The sequence below is a fragment of the Dermacentor silvarum genome, chromosome 11, assembly GCF_013339745.2.
Source record: "Dermacentor silvarum isolate Dsil-2018 chromosome 11, BIME_Dsil_1.4, whole genome shotgun sequence".
NCBI classification, from domain to species: Eukaryota; Metazoa; Arthropoda; class Arachnida; order Ixodida; family Ixodidae; genus Dermacentor; species Dermacentor silvarum.
In genome coordinates, this window is record NC_051164.1 from 95,007,298 (window position 1) to 95,033,176 (window position 25,879).

Here is a 25,879-nt window from a genome sequence, read left to right on the forward strand (position 1 = left end):
CGTGCGCGCAGTTAGGGATATTGCGAGCGTATGTACCATGTACCCCGCCAATCTTCTTCGAGCTTCGCTGACAGGCTCGCTTGCCTGCTTGAATAGGCAGTGGCCGCCCGCAGTAGTATAGTAGTCTTCTGTTCAGCGCGTAGCAGACGACGTACGCTAGAGTTTTGCTTCTGCACGCACTATTCAATGTCCAGACGACTTTTTTTTTTTTCTTTTTTCATCTTGTTGGGAGTTGCGATTCAAATATTTATTTTTAGGCGCTTCTCATTTCTTCATCTGCAACGATTAAAGTAACAGTTTTTGTTGAATTGGGCATGTGCAGACGACGGCCACGCTTGCTTTGTTTAATGTCTTGTTTATATTTATTTAAAACGTCTGTTTCGATAAACAAAAATTTTTCGTTCTGTATTTGGCAGCTGGTGGACGTAAGAGCGTAATCAACCTCTGTGACGTGCTAATGCGCAGCCATTTGGCATTTGGCGACGTGGATCTGCGAAACGTATTCGTTGTAGCATGGGTGTTGCGAGGAGTCGCTGATCTCCAACTTTCGAGTCACATACGCTCATTTTTTTTTAAACATGGGGTCTCCAAGGATTTCTTCAACTATAGCATAACCGTAAAGACGAGGATCTGTATGCTCAACCGGCTGTAAACAACGCGCTCGCGCTCGTCTGCATGCCCTGCCGAGTTTTGGCAGACGATCTTTCTTATCTGACTTCTCTCTCATCTTTCAGAAGTGAAGAGTGTTAGCTTGTCGCGTGTTATCTGTAGATTGCAGTTTAAATATGGGAACAAGCGTGTAAACAGAAGCGGACAGAAGTGAATGAGAAACGAAAGAGAAACGCGCGTAAAAGCCGTGCTGAAGCTTCGTCTTCTTCTTCTGCTGCTGCTGCTGCTGCTGCTGCTGCGGATGGCTTTTTTTTTTTTATGCGAAGTGTCAGCGGTAGACGGCCGGGAACACCGTATGCGCAGCGAAAGGTAATGAAGGAGCGAAGGATTGAACGAAGAGAGAAAGCGAAGCGAACGCTCGAAAGGCAGCTATAGGCATCGGCATTTTAGGCCAAGGTGAGGACGCGTCAAACGTCTCTCTCGCTCTTTTTTCTTTCTTTTTCTATCGTTGTCATGCAACAGCCTCGTTGCCGTGTACTAGCTGTAATCGTCGTAACATACGACGTAAGCTTCGCGCCCTAATTGCAAGAAGGGGGAGGTTGTCGAAGGTGCGCTCGTGTTTCGAAAACCGTGCTTGCAGACGATGAGCAGACGTCAGGCATGCGAGATTTGATTCTTTTCCAGTCTTTCTCCTATAAAACCGCATATTTCTCCTGTTGTACCCTTGTCGAAGGGAAGTGGTGCATCGACGGGAAGGGGATCTGAAGCAAACCCAGGGTTTACTAATTGCTATAGGCTTAACGTTCTAAACCACCACAGGGGACATGCGCCGTAGTTGCGGGACTCCAGATTAACTTTTACCAAATGGTGTTCTTTTGTTGTGCACATAAATCGAAGTACACGAGCGCGTTTCAACTCTGCTCCCAGGGGAATGCGGCCGCGACTGTTGGGAATCGAATCGAAGATCTCTTCCCACTTTTGTTTTTTCTGTCAAGTCGTTCTATATACGATGTGCGAGAGCAAAGAAAAATGGAAAAGATTTACGTTGTCGTTGCGCATAGGTTGCATTTTGAGCGCCTCGTGTTTGTCTCTGCAATAACTTTCTCAAATAATAAAGCGGAAAAACAAAATGCATTCGTTCCCGCTAATCAAAAATAGTAGTTGCTAAAGATCAACCTGCCAGTTTTCGCCCATTTATTGTTTGTCTCTGGAGCAGTGGAATCATCATCAGGCACTGGAATAAGTGATACTCGTTAGATCGTTGTGAGGCCTTGATGTGACCAAGTGATACCGATCGGGAGTAAAATTCCTGGCACCAAACACAATATTGGCATAGTTTTCTTGCCCTGTAAGGGAAATAGAGCAATTTAGTCACGCGGGTTTCACGAAACGAGCCAAAACAACCGCCTGCCATCTAACGCGTTCTTGCTATAGCTCTAGAAAGATAAATCTACTGCCAGAGAGTTAAACGAAACACGCACAACATAAGGCAGATGAAACTTGACGCTGGGCCATTGGATACGACCGGCCAATATACTCATTGCAAAAGGGGGCGGTTACGCCAATGCCATATCCAGCAGCGCAGCCTTCGATGACTTCGGGAAGGTGGGGGGTTATTACGCAATAGCACACCCCTCCCCCTATAGGTCGCCGCGGTTCACGAGAAAGCCAAAGTGTTGTGCCAAAAAGGAAAGCGTAATCGGTAGTCACAATCGGCCTTTTCTACGCGGTAATACCTGGATCGAAGCCGTATCGGCGATTACGGCACCTTGCCTTGCGCGCGCTCCCTGGACGGAGCTCTAAAAGATAAGACGAAAAAGCGACAACAGGGCAGCCACTCGCGTTCTCTTTTCGTTGCCCGTGAAGTCTTGATCGCTTTCGTGTTTGAAAAAAAAAAAAGAAAGATTTCGATGTCAAGGCAAACGTGCCCTGCAGCACGCGGCGTGAGTGCCAGGCGACGGGTGGGAGGGCTATAGCACACAAGTCGTGCGCTTGCGAAAATAACGGGACCATGACGTCGCACGTACGAATACTCGTTTTAGCTGGAGGTCGGCGTTTGCTACTAAGTAGAGAACGCGTACGACTTTAGCTGAGAGGTTTTGATGACGCCATCTTACACTGTTGATGCATAACGTTTGAAGCTGTGCCGTTCAACGCGTGCGCTGCTGCAACCAGTTGACAAACAAACGAGCGAGGAAAGAAACGCAAGGACGTGGTTGGCTCTGTAGCACCATCGCTTGCAACAGCGGCTATATGTTCGTATTAATAGTTCAGAATTTTCAAGACCACCCCGTACATAAACCGAAACTAAAATGGTTGGTTATACATTAAGCGATACGCTGTAAAACAGGTCGTTCCTGCTCACGAAACACAACAACGCGATGAGCTATATATATGCATATACGAGGCCTCGCTTAGGCTTAGGTTTGTCGTCTGCTATTAGGCACAAAATGGCAGAAGTCGAAGACGAAAAGATGACGGACTCGCAAAACCTGGAGCATGGCGTCTCAATGGCGAAACTTAACTTTAGCGATGCCGTTTTGGACTGTCGTCAATTTTTATCCCAGTCGTTTGAAACCATTTTGTGCTATAGTGTTTACTCAGTTGCCTATGTACAGCAGTACTCATCGTAAACCCCCGTGAGTTCATTTTGTTCACATATGTTTAAATGTACACCTCATGCATTTTTTTATAAAGTATCGCTTTTCTTTCTTTCTATTTCATTTTTTTTTCTGCCTCTGACCGATGTTTTTAAACAGCTATACAACCCATAACGTATTTTCGTACGACATTGGTCAAATTAATCTGGCATGTATTTGTAATTTTTTCACGAGGTATTTTTATTTCAAGAAATTTAGCGACTCTCACGATGTAGATAAATCAGTGGGCCCATTTTAAGCGTGCACGTAGATAACGTCTTTTAGCGACAAGTTAATTTAGCTTGTTTCTAGTAGAAACTGCTGTGTGGCCCAAATCAACGGCTAAACAGATTAGGGTGTGTACTGAAAGCGTATTGAAGATAATTCATAACGCATAAGGGTATCTACATGAACAATGCAAGCTACATGGTGTAGAAATACAAGAACTGAAGCTTTTTCTATCAAAATAAGGACGACATCTGAACCTTGGCGAAGCCAACTTGAATTCCTTTGTAAAATTTATTGTTATATGTGGAGGGGTTGGGAGGTGGTTGAATATTTGGCAAATGATGCTAAATGACGTCAAGTATAAATACTCGCAAACGGAAAAAACAAGCAGATTACAGGTTGAAAGGAAACACCCGGCCCCATCACCGCGAATGACAGAACAATCACGCGTAATGTGCTTTGGCATTAAACATCATGTCGTTAGCAGACGACATCAATCAGAGGAACATTAGCAGATGGCCTCGGGAAGTGGATGGATGGGACAGACGTGTTCGACATGTTGACCAAGCGGAGTATCGTAATGGCCGCTGAAAAGCGCGCTTGATAAGGTCACCGCGACAGAATAACACGCTGTTACAAATTCGCCATGCTTAAATTGAAATGATGGAACAGCAGTGCACTTTCGGCAGCGTCACTGTTGAAGGTCTGGCCGCGGTGGCGCAGGTGTGGCGTTCTACTGCCGAACTCGAGTTCGCTGGTTCGACTTCCCACCGCATTCCGGTGGACGCGAAATGCAGTAACTCTAGTGTGATGAGATTTAGGTGCTCTTTAGAAAACCCCAATTACTCGAAATTAATGCAGAACTCTCCATTACGGTTGTTACACAGGCCTCAAACAAGCCATGATTAAATAAATAATCCCCACGATTATATATACAGTGGAATCTCGTTGATACGATCTTCACGGGAACCGCAAAATAAAACGTATCATCCGAAATCGTATTATCCGAACATTATCGTATATAAGAAAAAAAATTCATTATCCCGAAAAATGTATTATGCAGAATCGTATCAACGAGATTCCACTGTATATGTTAGTTAGAAGAAAGTTATGAAGCCACTCGGACGATTCGACTTCCCAAGATCTTAGTGTTAAGGGAAAGAAAGAAAAGTTATGTGTCACACTAGAATATTAGAGGATATATACGACACAGAAAGGTTTCGACACGTCCCGTCTACTATGGAGTCAATATGGAGACCACAGTGGCGCTTAGCATTTTTTTTAGAGCAAGCGATATTTGAACGAACCAGCTGGTAATTAAGCAATGCTTGTGGGCGATCGTTCGAGTCATATAATTTAACAACCGATGTCTCACATCTATAGAAGTAATATCAGATATGCAAAATGTGCTATCGTCGAAAAAGCTCTGGTACTAAAATCCGCCGCTGAAACTCTTTACTTAGTAGCAACGTATTCGTATGCAACGCAGCCATTACGCCTAAATAAGCAAGGATGCGTGGCGCTAAGCCTAAAGAGAGCAATGGAGCTTCTGTCACATGGTCGGATTGAAGCGAGTGAGGAAAACAAGCAAACGAGTAATACAACGATGTGACTACGTTGGAAAGATTAAAAAAAAGAAGAGAAAAACGAAAGTGTCAGTAAATAGAACGAAATCGTGAGCAAACAGGCCAAGCAGCGCATTCGGGATTTCGAAGGTCATTCAACTGGGAAGCAACCATGACGTCACGGCGGCTCGCCGGGCAATCTCGTGGTCGAGAAAGCGAAACGAGCGCCCTCTCCCTTACCATAGCTGTGACTTTTGTTTTTGGTCATGTTATTTTTTTTTCTCGTTAGCAGGTTCTCGGAAAATGATGTCAAGCCTAATCAGAAGTTGTCAGGGTCGCAACTGTCAGTGCAATTCACCGCCACTTGCAGGAATAGACAGAAGTGCGAATTTCAGTGACCATAACTTACACCTTGTGTTGAGAAAAGAATTGTGTGAAATAACGAGTAAAACCCAGGGTATTCAACGTTGAGGAAGTTGTCCGCTGACATTCAGCTGGCAGTACCACTAGCCTGTTTAAGTGAGTTTGGTTACGGTTCAGAAAAATATACTCACGAGGCAAGGCGGCTTAACTATACCATCTAGATGAGAAGTATGTTATTTGTCTATCTGCGCCTTATCGCTGTAGATAATCTTGTTTGTGTGTTGACGCGTCAACCGGCGCAGTTAAGCGAATACAATTTTAACAGGTTAGTTATTTTTGTATTTGCGGAAATCAGTGTGCGCTCGCTGTCCAGTTTACGATGACAGAAAAAAAAAAACACTATTCTGGTTAGTGATACCACTTGCTGAAATACGGCTGTGTCGTCTATCTGCAAAGTTCTGGAATCTTCATGTGTCAACTGGTTCTAATTGTGTATGATACGCATGAAATAAATTTTGACTATATATAGCCTGCACATTGTGTCTGAAAAGCTTATATTGCATAAGAATGCGCGTAGCAAATCCAGCGCGTGGCAATCCAACTCACCTTAAATAAGAAGAGTCGATGAACACACGAAGAGGATAACAAAGGGAAAAAAGTACTGGTGCTCAAATCCTCAGAGAAGCACCACGATGCAAATCGAAAATGGTAGCCACGAAGTGTATATCGCTACGACGACTAGGTGCTGTCGGTTCTGTTCCCTGTCTTTAGCACTTCACATGTTTCGCGAGTACCACAGACACACTTTCGGAGTACATTCAGTTTTCTCCTCCGGCTTTCAACCGTTAACATCGAAGTGTTCACTTTCGAAACGGTACCTTAAGTACATCTCTTCACCGAACGCCACGTGCCAAACGCCGACAAAACTATTCGTTTTCTGACGCTTCAACCACAGCGGGATCACGATCTTCGGAAGATTCTCGAAGCAGACATGCGGGTGCGGACCACCTTGCGGCAGCAGACGAACTTCCTTTAGTTCCACGGACGGACGATGACGACGTCGTTGCTGCACAAAGTATGGTTTTTAGTAAAATTCCGCACAGATTCTCGTCAGGAAAAACACGTTGCGGCGTTGAAGATTGCAGACGATCACAGGTGCAAGCACACGCTGCTAGCAGACGACACACACACACGCCGGCGTCGTAGCAGACGACACACGCTCGCCGCTTTGCCGACGGACGCACGCCGGCAAGAGTTTTAGCAGACGACGGGGCAGTTGCTTTAGCACGAAAATTCACTCCGGTGCTTGAAGACTCGCGTTCGACGACGGCGGAATTACCGGGGAAAAAATCAAATTTGCCGAACGATCTCGCGGTCCCGATTGAATGGAGACGCGCACGTTCACGTAACGATCAGGGGTGGGCCAAAGCCGGCCGCCATCGAAGAAGCGGTGAGGCGCGCGGCAGATCTTTTTCTGGCAGCAGCCGGGCCGTTTCGCGAGCAGCCGCCAGGCACCCAGAGAGAGCGAGAGCGCACTTGGGGAGCGTGCGCGCGCGTGTGTGTGTGCGTGCTCCATGACCCAGTTTCGGGTGGCGGGGAGAAGGGAAGCAGGTCAGGGGAACCGGCGCTCGCCCCCCGCTCGCAAGCGGGCCAAGGCCCTCGCTCGTTGGTTGTTGCCGCTGGCGGCAGCACACAACGCCACGCCGCTCCTCCGCGGCGCGAGCGAGAGCGCAAACCAGAGAGAGAGAAACGCCGTGAACGAGAAGGGCTCGGCAAGTGAAAGCTTTTTCTTCGTAGAGGTCACTGGTCGCTCTAACCGGCGTCGGCGCTTCGCGCTGCTGGCTGCTTCGCGCCGCGGGCCTGAGCTGGTGCGGCGGCGTGGTGGTGATGATGCCGTCCGTTGTTGCCGCCGTTGTAGGCATCCTCCTTTCACTTCTGGTCGTCTGCTCTCGATGATCACGCAATTTCCCGCCTCCGGGGCGTCGTCGTCTGCTTGTTCGTTTTAGTTTGCTTTGTTCCTGTTTATCGCGGAAACAAGGAGGGGAGAGATTCTCGCTCTTTATTTATTTCAGTCTGTTTCCTATATCGAAAGAGTCGTCCTCGACCTGTAAGGATGGTGACCTGTTTCGCACCGCTCTTAAGGAAGAGCGGTTCAGCCCCAGATGAACCGGAAGTGGGAGCGTCTTTCGATTTGGTCGTCGCGTAGGAGCCATGTTTTTGTCGCGATCGCTACTGTCTGGTTCCGGCGACAAGCGGACGAACACGTGCGAATAGTCGAGTAACGACTGCGTAATAGACGTTTATTAGACGGAAATTTGTCTAGTGTCTTGTAGACGTCTAATAGACGTGTATATTTGGGTAGCATCTATCTTATTTGTTAGATGTTATGATTATTTGTCTATTTGACGTCTCATAAATAGCAGACCTTGAATTTGTAATACAAGTCTATTAGGCGTTTATTAGATACTACAGGAGTCAACATCGAATTGACGTCTAGTAAACATTTATTTGATACACGTCCTAAACGACATTTTCCCCCGTTATCCTGCATTTCAAAAGGAAACTCTTGTATGGCCCCGAACTAATTTTTTTTTTCTTTCGCTCAAGGAAAACGAAGGTAACGCTGCCATAACGTTGCATTATTATCGCTTTTTTATCAATAAGCAGGATACTAAAATACCAATATTGCCTAATTTTAGACTGCACAGCATTATTATTTTAAAACAACATTTTCAGTAATCTGGCGGAAAATTGTACATTACTGGGAAACTTAATAATTAACCCTTGTAGTTTTAAACTTAATACCCTTGTAATTCCATCCCTTTGAAGTTCCCGCCGAAACACCAGCGCCCATACGTCAGCGTGACGTAGTTTATTTCAGTGTAACTTCCCGCGTAAGGGCCGTTTATGCGCCAGTTATCGCTTCGTCTGTTATCGCTGTGTTATAAGACAACGTGGTCCGTACCCGATAGTGACTTTTATGGACATGTTCTCGCATTATAGAAACAACTACACACACACACAAACAAAAAGAACGGAACTTAAGAACTGTCAAGGGTGATCACCAGCGAGATTGAGTCGAAGACTGAAGATCGTTTAAAGACGACAAAGAAATGATATAAAAAATGAAACGACGATTGCCTTCACTCAATTTCTTTCTTTCTTTGTTGTTGTTGTTGCTGCAAGTCTGTCAAAAGAGAGAGAGAGAGAGAAAAAAAGAGAAAAATTGCGCCGTCTATTCATATAAATACCGCGAAATAAACACCCCGAGAAGCTGTTTTCCGCCCTCCCCGCGAAGTCTCTTTGGGATGAGTCGATGACCCAGATTCGGGGAGAAAGTTCAGTGTGTCATTTTGTGCCTGCGTCATCGTTATTGGCTTTCCTTGCTTTTGTTTCGTCTGTGGCCGGCTCCCCCGTATTCGTCTGCTTACTCGTTATCTCACTCCCTCTACCTCGCTGTTCGTAAATACCCACATCGGAAGCAAACGATACGCAACAAAAAACGAAATATCACGCGAGCGCGTCTGCTGCGATGTTTCATCTCTCGGCTCTGATAACGACGGAGTAAGCAGACGATATAACGCGTAAGGCCAGATTACGCACAGGGGTAGCAGTGTTTCCTTATCTTATTCGGGGATTTCCCTCTCACAGTGTTTGCCTCACGTTTGGAGGGTGAACTACTTTTGGCTTCGCGTACACCGGAGATAAGTGCCTGTAGAAGGTGGCACACCTTCCCTTATCTCAGGCATGTCAAAGGATGTCTGACACAATTTTTGAGCTATCCGATGTCGTGCGTGGGGGCAACTCCCATTTCAGTATCAGCGCGATAGCTGAATTGAGAGCTGATTTTTCCAAGGACCCCACAGCTTTCCTGACATCCAAATGACAGGTAACACATGTTAGGAAGGTTTCCATTAACTCTCCAACCGGCACCGTGGCCCTGATTAATTGCTCGATTCTTTTGAAACGTTGCGTTCGATTCGGTCGTGTCCACTGCTTCTTATAGATTGGTAAACTTTTGTAACATAAGACATTTTGATACTGTGACTCTTTGTGAACTCTTGCGACAACACAGTATAACCAATTCATTCCTTTTTCTAAGGAATTGGACTGAATAGGAAAGCTAAATGTGCATTCCGCGAAGGTGCCAGTCGCTCTTAGATCTTTCTAAAATAGGATTCTATTAGATTGCACAAAAGCTTTATTGTAACGTGTAGTAATTGTTATTGAAATCTCGTGGGACTCATTCGATGATTTCGGAACGTTAACAATCGCGGATGAATGAAAATTAACGCATTTTGCTACGCGTAGAGATTGTAGGACTTAGGCATTGCTTCTTATAGTTGCAACGCAAGGGTAAGTAGTCCCAGGGCTGTCGCTTTTTTTTTTTGTCATTCTCTTTGAAGAGGGCGGTAGGTAAGTTGTAAATTGTTGCTATGAATGACCGAAGAAATTAATTAATCGAAAAGGTAACAGCTGTACAAACAAAATTAGTCACTCATCAGTTGATTACTGGCAGGATCGCTCATTCCTTCGCTGGGATACGCAATGATTTGTTGATATATTATACTCGGTAACATTATGTTTCAAACACGATATGATCACAAATGACATCAGCCAGGTTTTAACCAAACATTCCCAGTCTTGCAACCTCCCGGCCTCGCCTGTAAAGCCAATTGGCACTCAGAAGGAGGTCGTCGGACATCTGTCCGTGAAGTCTGCTTCTGTCAAGAATTTCTATACGCTCCCTGCAATAAAGTAGTGTCCATTTTTAAAGAAAACACCTAGTTTGTAACAAACCCAATATAGCTGCATCATTTATTTTTTAACTTCATCGGGGAATGGTGACTAATGTAACGCGTCCGACCACACATCAGTACTTAAAGAGTATATAGTGTGCGGCTTTCATATCTTAATCACCTATAGTTGAAGGCGGAACACTAACATAGTGCGCCGTTTATTGATGTATCGCACCGTATATGGGTAACCGTGTGCTGTACAGGCAGCATAAACAATCACACATGTCCTAGAAATATTCCTCAAAAGGTCATTAGTGTATCGTGCTTACTTAACGAGTTTACTGGTCATCATCACATAAGTGCCGAAGTCCGCTGGAATGAAGAATGTTTTTACGGCGCATGTCGCCGTCCAGTAAACGTTCGCCCCTCGTTAACATGCACATAATGCGCGTCTGAACTCTGCTGTCTGACGTCGTGGCCTTTCTACGGCGCTGATAATTTTTTACAGCGAAGCTATGTATGACTAGGATCCCGGGATTTCTTCGTCTCCGTCGACAGAAAGCTCAACCGATCACAGCGGAAGGCGCGTGCCGCGTGCGCCGCTGGGTTCCTTGCAGCACCGCCAGATGGCGCCCGCCTCCGCGGCAACGGCGGCGCCGGCCGTGCGGGGGAAATGAAAAAAAAAATAACCACAATACTCGCTCATAGCGTTTGCCGCAAGCGTTTGCCGGTAGATGTCGGGAAGCAGCAACTGTAGCATACGAAGCAGGGAGTGACGTCACTACACTTTCTTATGTAAAAGAAGAACCCGCCTAGTAACTGATTTCAATTGTGTTGTGATAGCGCTATGGAAAGAGCAGCGTGAAAACGGTGAGCGGCGGCGGGAACAGCAACGCCAATGTGCACAGTGGTGTCGTGGTCAGGCTCGTCAGGGCTCAGTTTAAGGCCACGTCACATTGGTCTATCCGATCAGGGGATTACCACAGCTTATTACATATTTATTTATTTATTTATTTCAGTTTCGCAGCAGACAGCACATAAAGCCTGATGCCGGGACAGAAGCTAAAGACAGTTTATGCCTGACGAGGCCTCAGCCCAAACAGTTCAGAGTGATGCACTTACAAAACATGGGAAAAAAAATGTGCTGAACCAAACATTGACAATAAAATTACGTTGACCAAGAAAAGTTATAAACACGACATTTTGCACCGTCCTATAACAACGAGAACGTGTCGCTTGTTCAGTAGTAAACACAACAGATCATACATTGCATGACATTATCCAAATTTACATACAATTAAATAAAAAAAAAACATAGTTACAGAAATCCGTGCATACCTTGTAATAATATGCATAAGTAGCTTGTGGATTATACATATGGTCAGTAATCACCTGCCTGTACAGACTAAGTTGTTTTATGTCGTAGTTGTTTGTTTGTGCTGATTGATTTCTGAATGCCTGGTGCATAATTAGCGCATCTTCACGTAACCGCTTCGCAACAACCTTATCGGCACAGTTACCCCATATCTCTTCCGACTCGTTTTCATGTTCCATGATCAACAAAAAAGAGAAGACAATAAAAATTTGCCACCTGTCACGAAAAAAAAAATACCTGCTGTCATCTCCCACTACAGAAGACGCAGGAAATCCATTTTGCAGAAGTTTCTCGTCGACAACGATTTGTTCCTACTGTAAAGGCCGCTTCACTGCCAAGCGGCGTAGGGCCAGCCGGCAAGCGGTCTCAGCAGTGAAATGCCGGAAGCGGTAGGAGTCAGAGGACGGCCGCCATCTTTGTCCGCGACACACACGTGGGCCTTCGGAAGGCGTTGGCGCCACATCGAGATCGACAGGTCTAAACTGGAACGCTGACGTGTTTTCGCTTTCTTCTGCTACGCTCGCGCGCGCGCGCTTTCGCGCAAAAGACGTGAGCCGGCGTGGGCGGCGAGCCGATCGTCTGCTACACATGACGAAGTGCGTAGGCAGCCGGTATATACGCGCGAAAGGTGCAGCAGACAACATCACTGCGGTTTTCCCATTGCTTATGCGGCGTTTGTGCTTGGCTTCTATGGGGGTAGTCAAAACCGGTCAGATTTACTTGAGAGTAATGATTTCGATAAATTTGCTGCAAGATTAATTTACTGCACTTTGAGTTTGGAAGACTTGCTCGGGCCATAATGCGATGGAATTCCTGCAACAAGATTATTAATATTGTTTATAAGATTTTATTTTATTTTAATATCCAGCACAATGTGTAGCCTCTTAAGATTGGAGCTATTGAAGTAGCCTCGGGTTTTGTAGTTGTAATGACGGTCGTCGGTTGCAATGCAAGAAGTTACGTTCCTGAACACTTCTGAACCTGGAAGTTCCTGAACCGAAAGTTCAGTGAGCTTGCCGGCGAAAGTTGTGTCATTTCTTTTAAGCAGCAAGACAATTACCTTGCCACTTCCTACTTTTCTTACAGATGTAATCATCTCTTCATCTGGCCTGACTTCTCAATTAGACACCATTGTTTCCTTTCCAGTTTTACTTTTCCCAGTTTTTCATTCGCCCCTGCATCTGTGCTTACTTACAACCACTCGATTCATGGCCTTGCCTCCACAGTGAATGCGTTCCACGTTTTGAAACTTCACCACCATCCTCATCATAATGAGAACTCTGGCCGAGGCGACGTTGTCGTCTTTTGCATCTTCAGTGCAGACGGCACAAAACGCACACATTTTAGTGCAGGGGCGCGCAACGCACAAGGGCCGATGTTGCTCTTGACGCCGCCAAACGTTGTCATCTTTGGCCCTTTTCGTGTATGTGAGCAGTGTACGCTCTCGTCATGCATAGCAGACGATAGCCCGAACTGAGTCCGTATATACAGACGGCAACCCTGAGCAGGCGGTAACCCGGCAGGCGGTAACCATGCGAACGGTACCGCGAACCAAAAAGTTTCCTACTAAAATTCACGTAGGAAACTATGCTCCGAGCATACGGGTAACGTCTGCTCGCTCGCGCTCGCTCGCGTTTCTTTGCTGCTGCTGAACGTTGTCGTCTGTTACCCTTTTCGTGCATGTGTGCAGCCAAACGCTTTTTGGATAGCAGACGAAAGACCTAACTAAGGCCATGCATGCAGACGGCAACCCAGAGTACACGGCAACCCTGAGCAGACCGTATCCCGAGCAGACGGGTAACGTCTGCTCGCTCGTGCTCGCTCGCGTTTCTTCGCCGCTGCCGATCGGTTGCTAAAAAGCGAGAGTGGCCCTCAGGGGTGAGGTGATATTGGCTGGGCGCGAGGGAGGCGAAAGTGTCCCTCGGAACGAGCCACGCGGTGCGGGTGAAAGCTGTCCTCGGCCCGGCACCGGCGCTGCAGAAGTCACCTTGCCTGCAGTAAACAACGCACCGGCGCGCAGCCGCTTGCAGCCACAGAAATGGGGTCATACGTCGTAGTCGGAGCGCGCGCTCTCCCCCTCTTCGACTCTTCGGACGGTGCGACCGGCGAGGCGGCTGCTGCGTTTTTTTTTTTTTTTTTCGTCCCCGCCTCTATATGCACACACCTCTCGGCGTACTCAGCCTCCGAGCTATAACTGCACGCGAGACTTTTATCACGCGCGCACCCCGGCGCGATGACGCAAGCCGCACCACGTTTCGAAGAGGGAGGTACATACTTGGCAGTGGTAGCGCATTCTCGGGCGCGTGGGCGTGCCACGTACTCTGTGTACTACGTTGGGATCGGAAGTTCGTGCTTTAATTTCTTTCACTGTCGGAGGAGTAAAATGCGCGACAGCGGAATGTAGCTTGCTGAGGGAACTAATGAACGAAAGATGTAACTATCGAATGAACGAGCTACTGAACGACGAAACAGACAGACAAACAAACAAACAAAGATTAATGCGTGAACGAACAGATTATGCAGAGATAACTTCCGCGTGCTTCGGTTCGAAGTCAAATGTATAGTATGTGCGTAGATGCTATAACGCACCGAGTGTTCGGTGGTCACAGGGTCTACGGTGGCGCCACCTCGGATGCTTGGAGTCCGAGCCCAAAAAGCTTTACATTCTTGAATGACGTTGGTGTATTTAGAGAAGGCGCAGGCTGGTACCAGAGCTCGCCGGTCACTTACCTCCAACAAATTTGCACTGCGCTGTTTTCTGCTTGATAAGTTTAGAAACATGTGATGACGTAATAGTTAGATTTATCAGAACGCACTGAAGATTTCTCCTAGAAGACAGCATGTGATGTAACCAAATCACGTGTGGCTTATACAGTATGATCTACTGTTAAACGGTAGAGCGAAATATTATGCTAACATTACTACAGCGTTTCTTCAACTTCCTAGGTGCAAATTGCTTGATTAGATGTGTTACGAAGTCATATGTTGACAAAAATATATATATTTTCCTTGCTTTCAAAAAATGAACTGTACTAGTACTGGAATGTAAATCAGGCGTTCTCGTTCATATTGTTCACCACTGTATGACCGGTATACATAAGCGATGATGTAACAGGAAGCAGCCCTTCCAGGTTGTTTGAGTGCAAAGACGTTTACTTTCATATTGTTCTTCGTATTGTACCCCCACTATATGTAGACGATGCTTTCGTGGTGGACACCGTTAGCAAAATAGCTAATATACTTTTGGTGATGATCAAATCCGCGAGGTTCGGACGTGAGCTTTCCTGCACTTGCAGGCTGGCAGAGAACGCTGCTGGTTGAACATTGCGGAGAAGCTCGCTTCAACGTTTTGAAGAAAGAGAGAATGGCATTAGTTACGGTGAGGTTCCTCTGTACGTTATCACCCATATTTGCCTGCCTTGTGTTTATGTATTCTTAGCATAGGTTATAAGTGAACAAAGTACTGTCATGGATGGTATATAAGAGAAAAAAAAAACATCGTCACGGAATGAATAGATCATCTGTTTGCTGTTAACACATTGTGTTGGGCTAGTTGGCTGTATCGCGTTGGTTCTGTGTCCCGCTCCCTGGATTTGGTATCGCGTAAAGCGGTTAATTAAAAATTTCTTTAAAGTGCGAATACATAGAACCAGGTTTAGGGTAAAATATATTTTTACTGTGTTTATATTAAAGACATATGTCGTACTTTTATAGTTAGCATTTCTTTTAAAACTGAGCGACACTGTAGGCGATTCACGCGAGAAGCCTGATAGTAGGCTTTTTTGCAAAGCAGAACCTACTTGCGCAGCGCATTGTGGTGAAGCTAGACGCTGCATGTTTGTTTATACAAGCGGGTAGTATACTTCCGGCCGGTTTTATAACGTCTACACCTACACTACGTTTTCTTTTTATTGCGATAGCACTTATATGGGCACTCCAGGCGCATTTATGCAGTCGCCGTCGCCGTGATATTCATTATACCGTCCAAGGTCGATGACATCGTCGCCGCGTGCTGTAAAATGTATGTGCGAGTGCAAGCGTGCAAGGGTGAGCCGACGCTGGCGGCAGAATCTCGCGCGCGCAAGGGAGGAAAACGGGGAGGAAGCGCGTCGTCGTCCGTCGCGCGCAAGGCACCGGGGAGGGGGCTTCTGCTTCTGCGTCTTCTGCTTCTTCTACTTCTTCTGCGCCTTCAGCACCTTCTGCTTCTGCGTATGGCGCGGCCGCGCCGGCCCTAGCTATCATCCGAGCGATCTACGACCTGGACAGAGTCCGCCGTACGCAGTGTTTTCGCTGTTTAGTTCGCGTTGAAGCGAGAGGCAGCACGAAGGTCCAATTCGCTTGCTGCTGTTGCTGCCCCGCTTCCTCACTCCAGCGTTTTGATAGCGAGTTTCCGTGGTCATCGAATGAGATGTATTCATGCTTGCTTGTGCGCGCGTGACACATGCTTGTTAATCTAGTTGGTAAGCGAATGTTTACAAGTTTGTACGGCCGATAAAACTACAATCCTTACTTCGTATAGCTGTCTGCTAATTTGCTATCGCAATCGATGCTTCGTATTTCGGCCGAAACTGCGACTTTCCAATATCGTTTTCCCATCTTTCCTCTAAATGACGACTGGAGAATGTTCAATCGGAAGCTTCAAACAAGTCACTAAGGGTACGGCCAGCTGAGTTCCCATCTTTGTTTCCGTTTAGGGGCCACTACTACTAATACTACTACTACTACTGGTATTGATATCGATTGCTGCTGTTACTGATTCTATTATTATTCCTCCCGATACCACCCCACCACTACTAATTCCACTTCTACTCCGACGGACCAGCTCGACCTGGTCGACCGAGCGAGAAGGGCAGCTAAGGCCGCTGGACTCCTGGACTGAGGGGACCACCCACTGCTGAGCGGAGGAGCCACCTACGCTCGCGTGCTCTTCTGTATAAACTTTATTCTCTCTCTCTCTCTCTACTGCTGCTGCTGCCAATAATAAGACTTACAACATAATGGAGAAGCAGACGAAGAATAACACCAGCGACATCCAACATCAACGCTGGTAACTCAGCTTTGTCAGCTGCAAACTGAACGTCGCCCCCCCCCCCCCCCCCCCTTTCGTTTTTTCGATCCCCTAGTGGTGACAGGAACGCTAATGCATGGGTTACAGTTGGCAGGGAACCTTAATATATATTTCATTCCTATTACAATCGCAATGACGGAGAAGAGACATCTGCGCCGTGGCACCACCAGAGCTATTTTGATCTTAAACAAAAGCAATAAAGACATAAATACAAAAGCCGAAAAGGAATTTGGTGTTGCCTATGCGAACAGCATCACGCTGACCGATATGTCTGGGCCATTAAATGCCTTACATTTCTAAACGAAGCACGTATAGCCGCCGTCGGCAGTTACGAAGGTGTCTGGAGCCATGTCTCGGGCCGAGCCATTTTCAGGCCTCGGCGAGGTGCAATTATGCGGCGCGTTTTACACTTGCAAGCTGTGCGAGCACTCGCAGCAGCTTTTAACCGACGGAGAGAGTACGCGTATTACAAATGCCCTTGTCCCATAAACGAGTTCCTCTTTCGCACACGCAAGGACTGCAGTGTTATCGAGGACCTCGTGACGCTAGCGCATCTCCCCAAAGAGGATGTGTACAGCTGATTAAGCATGCGAGGCCCGGATGTTTGACAGACTCGCTCGTTGTTTAGTGTGCAAGATGTGTTTACGTAATGTGAGAGGCGTCGCATAGAATCCGAAAATTCGATTGACAACGTGAGCGACAGAGGCTCGTATCACGGTATCAGTAGCGCCCTCTATAGCGTACATACTGTATACCGTTTTACGTTTACCTATACCGTTTGCTGCCGACTGTGTATGCGCAGGCTTTACCGCGTGTTAAAAATTAATCCGAAGCCCTTCGCTACTATGGCCCTCATAGTTATATCGGGTGCCCCCGCTAACATTAGACAAGCTATAAAATATATGAATATATATGAAATATGAAGAGAAAAACACGGTGGCAAGATATAAGACCTACGGTGTTCGTTCCTTGCAGGTATGACAAACGAACACCCGAGGCTTTATAATTGTACCTTGCACCGTGTTTGTCTCTTCATATTTTTTTTCTTTTAACAGCTTGGCTAACGTTAGCTGGGACACACGGTATAGTGCGTTTCTTTGAGCTGTTAGACGCCACCAAACAACGTGTTGATGCTGTGTCACCGAGAGCTATCAGTTAATTACTGGAGTACTGATGTAGTGTTGTAATCTACAGATGGGATCGTTATCTTTAGTAGAGCCTGAATATATCAGTCCTGAGAAGTATGAGGGATATAGTATTGGAAATGTATAGCAATAATGCAGGGCCTCCTGTGTATTTTGTTCTTCGTAATTTCGTCCTGTTTGCGCTTGCTAACGTTAATCAACTCGCCAAACGGTCTACCTTGCTGCGATGCAACCAAGTTTCGACAGGATAATTACAGGGATAATGCGTTGGGATTGGTGCATTCAACCAGTGATACAGTGTATAGTACGTGTTTAGCATCTCAGATGCGACCATGTACTGTAAGGTTATGCTGTGTTTTTGACAGGCTTTGATTCATTGATGGACTAGCGACACAGTACAGTGAAGTGCACTTTACGTTGCATCTAGGCTGTGGTACAGTGGTGTGGATGCATGTAGGGGAAGATACTATTGCGTTCTGTATACGCTACACTTGCGCAAAACTTCCTCGTTACACCACCGTGTCGATGCTACGCGTAATACCGAGGCCAAAGGTGCCACAGCATCGATAATTTGCACGGTATATTGTGGGAAATTACAGATACCACAATACCTCGGAACGTCCGCACTCTACCGAACAGCCACGTCAGTACAGTTAATCATCTGTGTTGAATAGGCCAAGACTTGGTATCATTGCTAGTCTAATATTGCTTTAACGACGCGACGCATTTGACGCATCTCCTTTCGACCTACGCCAGCCGCTGTAAGTCACGTACAAGTTGTAGTGCGTGGTATCGAAAGTTCGTTGTTACCTCAAGTTATCATCACTGCACTGAAGCACCGCCACAACGCTATCATAAATCTTTAGAAATATCGTCAGCTGCTCTTTTAGAGCAGCTCTTAGGCGCCCTGTCTTGCGTTTCGAGTCGGCGTCCCTTGGCGTAACCGAGCTAACGAGCACAGTGAAGGATGAAAGAGAGAACGTCGAGCGCAGCGGGGGATCAAGGACGGCGATAGCGAAGAGCGCGATGGAGGAATGCGGTTGAGGAGGGTATGGCGAAAGCGTGAGAAGAAAAATGTCACAGTTTCGCCCTAAGGGCGAAGCAATGAATGCGATAGCAACACAGCAATGTCATACGAAGTAAGGTGAGCGGCTTTGGTAGCAATATGAATTGTAGTAAACATGAGCTGATTAAGTAAGCAGGTGTGCTGCGGCGTAAGTAGACCGACATGAAGAGAGACTCGATGACCACGAGAAGGCGCGTGTGAAACGGTGGTGTTGATGAGAAGCGCTTCCCGTGGGCAGCGCGTGCGAAGGGACACACCTGTAGCGCTGCACTGCCGATCCGGGCAGCATTGCGTGTGTAGCGTGCGTTGGAAAATGTGGCCCGACTATTACGAACTGAATGAACAAGCGTGGTGTGAGCGCGCACAAACACGAAGAGATCACACTGAATGACAGCAGACAACGACTGTCAAAACGCTGGCAGCAAGCATACGCCGCAGCGGGCGAAGGTACGTGCGGTCTATCGCTTCAACGGAAACTGAGCGGCGAATGCACTTAAAGGTCAGAGCCGTGTGGAGATAAGAGATGGTGCGAGCGAGCGACGAGCGCGGTTGTTGGCAGAGAAGTGCCCCCCCCCCCCTTGCTCCCTCCGGCGCTGGCTTCCTGCTTCCTTGCTTACGCGTGGGAGATTGAGTGCGTTCGCTCTCCGTGATAGCGCGCGTCTCCGCACGCTTCCTCTCGGGCATACGGCGCGCGGCGAAGATTTTATCTATAGGGAACCTCACGGCGACGGCGACGACGACGCCGACGGCAGAAATCCGGTTCAAGTGTCCATATAATTGCTATCGCAATAAAAGGGTAGTGCCGCGCGAGATGGGCTCTGGGGCGACCACCGCTACGAGATGACGCCAGAGTAGCGCGCCGTCGTCTGTTCACCGATGGCATGCGGCTAGCGCGTTCACCGATACCCATATATGGAAACAAAGCGCTGCATGAGCGGAGGCCCGTCTGCGGCGGCTGCTGTACCCGCCGTGGTTGCTCAGTGGCTATGGTGTTGGGCTGCTGAGCACGAGGGCGCGGGATCGAATCCCGGCCACGGCGGCCGCATTTCGGTGGGGGCGAAATGCGAAAACACCCGTGTACTTAGATTTAGGTGCGCGTTAAAGAACCCCAGGTGGTCGAAATTTCCGGAGTCCCCCACTACGGCGTGCCTCATAATCAGAACTGGTTTTGGCACGTAAAACCCCATAATTTTTTTTTTTTGCGGCGGCTGCTGTGAATGGCGCCCACGCGTCACCCACGCGCTGCCACTCGCGATCTCCCGATTAGCGAGGCAGTCGCGCCACTTTCCTCCGTTTGTAATGTGCGGCACGAGACATTGTCCGCGCCAACCAACATATCGCGAAATAAAAACACGTATAGAGCTGCGCTCAAGTTTAACATTAGATATCGTAATCGTCGGTGAAAGTTTTGAACACTCAATCTTAATTACAAGTTTTCACCGATCCCTACACGACACACCTATTCGTCTATCCATTCACCCCCACCCCTATGTCTGTCTAGGCGCCCGTAGATATGCACTAGAAATACGTACTGCTACTGCACATCCTTAATTTGCGCTGCATATCGCACCTCCCTGCGACGCTTCCCTCAGAGTAAGGGAAACAGTATCTCGAAGGCCTTGCTGTTGCCGTACTGGGAGTGCCGGAAGCTATTGGTGACGTCATGGTCGCTATCATTTTGAACATCACATATTGCAACCTATTATGATGCCATACCACTCTTTAATCCGATTTGCCCATTGTATAAGCCGGGCATATTTCAAGATAGTCAAGCGTGTGGCCGAAACGCTGTGCAAACCCTCATTCTGGCGTGAAGTCTGCTTTTGAGGGCGAGAGGGACAGGTGGTGTCCACATCGCACCCCACCCGCTGTAGCCTCGAGTTAAGAAACACGAATCTCGAAGGCCATGTTTTTTTGCGTACCGCAAGTGCCAGAAGCTATTGCAGGCGCCGGAAGCGAGGTCACTGCCAAAAGTGGCCACACGTATTGAAAATCGCTTATGCGCCTCGGTTTAGTCAACATTGGAATGATGACGTGGCTTAGTGCTGCGGAGGACAACGCGATCCGCATACGAAAGCAGGGTGGACCACGCTTGTTCGAGAGACACACTACACCGCAATCTACCACCGATGAAAAAATTGCGAATTATCGATAGCACTGATACTCTATAATGACGCTTTGCCGCCGCGTCCTACTCAACGCCGTCCGGCCCTGCAGCACCGTCAACCTCCCCCTTCCTACAAACGCACGTGTGGCTATATACAGAGTGTGTGTGTTGTGCGTCGATGCAAATCGAGCGTTGTCAGCTCGAACGGCAGCGGCTCACACGCATGCAGGCAGGCATTTTAGGGTCAAGGCGCTCCGGCGCCGTTGCGTCGGCCAGGGTCCCTCTGACCTAGGCCTAGTCAGCGCCGCCTACCAGCGCCATCGCAGCAGCAGCAGCAGCGGCCCTGGGCCCACTGTGTGCTGGTTGCGGGTGTGACCTTCCGCTTTCCGCAACAAACACTCCTCCCCCTCCTCTGAGCTTTCTGTTCTTCCTGGTGATGATGGTCGTCCCTGTGGCGGTGGCGTCGTCGGTGTTGCAAGAAGATTGTTTTTTCCGTCGCCGCGAGCAACCGGGGTGGCGGAGGTATGCAGCGCGCGGCATCCGGATCGTCTTCTTTACAGAGTCGAGTCGAGTCGAAATCGACGGACTTGAGGCCAAGCGTCTTCGTGTCTTGTCGACGTTGATCCTTCGGTGACGATAAGTTAGCGCGAGTGCCGTGGCCAGATTTGTTTTCCCGTCCCGAAATTATTTTTTTTCCTTGCTCTGTATCATGACCCCATGAGAACGTCAATGGTGTCAGGTCCGGTATTTCGAAACGACTTTATAGCATAAAATTAAATAAGTTGTGTGCAAAACCCGACGTCTATGACGTGTTTCCGGCTCTCGAAAATCGCTTCCGTCGCGTTCAACCACCAGCAGCAAAGCCTTTAAGATCCGCGTTTTAAATCCAGAGGGCGCCACCCTATAGGGCTGTAAATTTGGACCCCACCTATTATTTTATAAGCGTTTCCGAACCTTCATACTTTGTAAGCATGATACTAGCACTAGCAAGAACTGTGGTACAGCTTAATCAAACATAAGAATTTATGTCTCGTTCAAAGTTACTCACTTTGTCAAAATGAATCCGCAGTCTTCCACTACGTCAGATCGCTTTTAAAAGAAACATAGTCGCAGTAGTGATGGTGGTAATGATGTGCGCAGGCATTGCAAGACGTCGCTGAAGTGAACTGCGGTCTGTCTCGATAAAGAAGAGGAATACCGAACGCAAGACGTGGAGGGATATATACTAACATGTACTAGTATATACTAACATGTATTAATCAGTCTATGAAGGTTTCACGTCGCAGAGAAGCACATATGGCTGCAGGTGCCGCCGTAGTGAAGAACTCCGCAATAATTTTTGGCCGCCTATGGTTTCATGGGCAAGAATTTGTTCAGTATTTCGAACTTTTCAGAGTGGCGACCCCCGTGGGAATGCGACCGCCTTCGCTGGGACTCGAACCGGCGACTTCGCGCTTGTATTACGTGGATAGCGATTTGCGCCATTTGGTCTAGAAGTTCGTGACGCGAATACAGCTTAAAGTACCGAAGTGCGGGTAAGTGGGTGTGCGGTTAGCGGGAAGATGTACAAACACAGGCGCTATAACTAACAACTGAATTTTGTTAATCAAAGAACGTATGTATAGTAATGTAGAACTTGAGAGCGTTATCGAACACGGTGTCGCAAACACGTGGCAATATATGGCGTGGGCCATGCGCTGGCCCTGGGCTGGACTTGCGTAGGACCAATGTGATTGAAAAGTGTATAAAAGAAAAAAAAGTGTTTGTGTTTTTTTTTTCTTTTTTGTTTGCTGCGGTCATCGCGTGACCTTCGATTATCATGAATTTGCATTTCAAAGTGCATGGGTGTTACGCGCTATAAGCAGGAAAACATGACTCAGAAGGGTTTGGGTGCGAGCTAGTTGGTACTGATCATACATATTTAAAACAGCGTCAAAAACACGGACAAGAAAGAACACAGGACGAGCGCTGACTGCCAACAACCAATGACCGCTGACTGACAACTACCAACAAGTAAAGGTTGTTGGCAGTCAGCGCTCGTCCTGTGTTCTTTCTTGTCCGTGTTTTTGGCGCTGTTTTAAATATGTATGATCAGGAAAACGTGCCCTTCTGCCCTTTTCCTGCATAAAAAAAGAGAAACAAAAGATAGAAAGAAAAGCAGGAAGAAAGAAAGTAAAAAGGAGAAGAAGCGCGCATTCTTCGAAGTGTTAGCGAAAGTCCTAATGCGGCCAATAAACGAGCAGCTCGCACGGGGTAGTATGCTGCAGTACTACTTTCAGATAATAAGTGCGTAGAGTGGTGTAATGAACTCCAAAAGGGTTGAATCCGAGACACCATATTATAAGAGACACCAAGTTAGGCCAGACTGACAGCTTGGGTAAGTATTTAAAGAACGCCAAATAAACGACGTTGCCTCGATCTTAGGCCATGTGCTGGAGAACGACACAAATACTTTCACTGCACTCCCCTCTGTAATGCGCCCTCTGTAATGCGCCTGGGATTTGGTAGTGACGTGAATGAACAAATGAATGAATCAATCAATCAAGATGGAGGAACAGCAGGTAACGCGTAATCAGCAAATCAGAATTTATGTGCCAGGTCACTGTGACGGTCATAGATCGTAAGAATGTCTGGCCAAGTCTAGTAACTGTTTAGTTATTGATAATTACATGTCACCACTCGGATAATATTAAAAACCAAGCTCTACAACTTCTGTCGATTTTACTGCGCGATAATTACCTGGGCGCGCCGAAAATACAGCGAAATCGGAAACCTAAATGTTAACGTCATGAGCATCGCGGAATTGGCGCGAAATTCAAGAAAGGGGTAAGTTTGCTTCGTGTGCTTCGATAATAAGCAACCAATGTCGTACCGAAGGAAATGTTCAGAGATAGAAAGGGAAAATTGCAATCTACCACTCTTTGGTGTAGTTATGTTCCCGCTTAGGGCAGACTCTTATCTCAAAATTTCGTAATCGTTCAGGACTCATTTTCGTCTTGTCGCGACGTTCTCACGCCGAATTTCCAGCCACACATTCAGAGGAAAACAGTCGTACCTGCTCTTCTATCCAGCTGCACACGAGGAATATTTGTATATTTAGTTAAACAGGCAATATTTAGTGTGTTCCGCTAAGACAAAAGGAATCGCGCTTTCGTCATACATATCGAAGCGCTCAAACACATTCGCAGGAGACGACGTTCTGATACGGTTAAAACGCATTGCCGATTCCAGTAGTGCTTTCGCCGAAGCCGCGCAACCGCTGCGGCCAAGGGCACTTTCTCCGCCCGAACAATCGCCACTGCGAATGCCACCGCACGAACCGACGAAGCCTGGCAAAACGACCGGTTAGAGGGCTGCCCCTTTCCAAGCTCTCGCTACCGCTACAAAACGACCTGACCGACCAAACCAACCGCGCAATCTGGGTCAAACAAGACTACTAGCGACGCCTGTCGACGGCGCGACAAAGCGTTTTGCCCGTCGTAACGTAGCCTCGAAGACTCTCTGCAAGAGCAAGCTGTTTCGGATTTTGACGCGGCCTCTTCAGACATCATTCATAGCGAGCTGTAATCTCTGAGGCAACGCCTTCAAATCGTTGTTTGAGGCGCGGGACGCCGCGCTGTGGCGCAGTGGTCGCTGCGGCTTCGTCTGCGATGGAAAAGAGCGCGCAGTGAAAGCAAGGACGTTGTTTCGGTTTTGATTTTACTTTCTGTTCGGCTTCGTGCGCTCTACGGCGCGCTTCGATTAGTAAAAGCTGACCTAGCCACGTCGCAAACGCGCCGAGATAAGGGAGAGAAAAAAAGAAAAACAAGCAAGCACGTAGTTGCAAGGTCAAAAGCAGACGACGGTTTAAACGACCTCGCCCGAATGGCGCATGTCGTCTGCGAAACGATCGCGTCGGCAGCGCAGTGTCTGTTTTGTAAACAGTGTTTCAACACTGACGTACGCCGCGAGGCGAGGCTTAGCGACCGGCTTTTGTTTCCCGTTAGGCCGGCTATACACGCGTAATCCGCATTTATGGTGTCGTCAGCTTGCGGGCGATATCGGCTGCCCCCTGCCGGAAGGATTTAGAAGCCAGTTGGTTTCCGCATACCGCCGAAGGTCGGCAAATATTTCGACTGCATTTTTTTTTTTTCTCTTAAAGCGTGGCTGCTGGCGTCCTTGAATAGTGTTGCAGCGGACATACGTACTCACAGAGCGATAAAGCTAGAAACGAAAGAGCTCACTGATACTTGGCCATACCCTGTGAAATTACCTTCTCGGCGTATACAAGATAGAGAAGATGCGGCGTGGAAGCAGGCTTTCTGTTTTGATGCATTGAAATTACTGAGTCTAATACACGCTAATCCATACAGTGGCTAGGTGCAAGCCACGAACGGTGTTTATTATTTTTTTTCTTTTTATTGGCCAGTCGTTCACCAACACAGCATGTTTTGATCGCACAAATTCGACAAATATAAACAAGTGATGTTGTCAGAAAAAAAAATAAAAAACACAGAAACATTGATACGGCTCCTTCCGTCCATGTAAGTGAATGTCAAGTATTTTTTGTAAAGGTGATTGGGCAACGCCTCAAATTAAATATGGTTAAAAGAGCATGGCGACCAAAGCGCGTACTTATACGGTTACTCAAGTTCTGTTACAAACATCACCGGAAAAGTTTGTGGGAGACCCCACGATAAAATGGCTCTGTGCTTCTTGCAAAGCTCATCACAACACAATACACTACGAAGCAGCGAAGTTAAAGGATTGTAGAGAAAATGATCCTCATACTCTGACAGTTCTTATAAGGTCGATATTGTAAACCTTTAGCCAATGGTAGGTGGTAGCCTCTACACTTCTTCTATGCAGCTCATAATATTAAAATCTTGCCTCTCTTATTTACGATTTTCTGCAGGGTACTCGTTTGCAATAATTATCCCCCAACGTCTGGCTATGCACGTGGAGTTCCGCAAGTACTGAAAGCACAATTAATCAA

General features: G+C 47.3%; 1 protein-coding gene across 2 annotated transcripts in view; it reads right to left on the reverse strand.

Moving 5' to 3' along the window:
- Positions 1–7,118, reverse strand: part of LOC119433955 (transcription factor atf-2) — a 44,743-nt gene extending 37,625 nt beyond the window's left edge. For both annotated transcript variants that reach the window (XM_037701245.2, XM_037701244.2), the window contains exon 1: positions 6,011–7,118. The gene's annotated coding sequence lies outside the window, so the exon portion shown is untranslated. The remainder of the gene's footprint in view (positions 1–6,010) is intronic.
- Between the last annotated feature and the right edge of the window lie 18,761 nt (positions 7,119–25,879).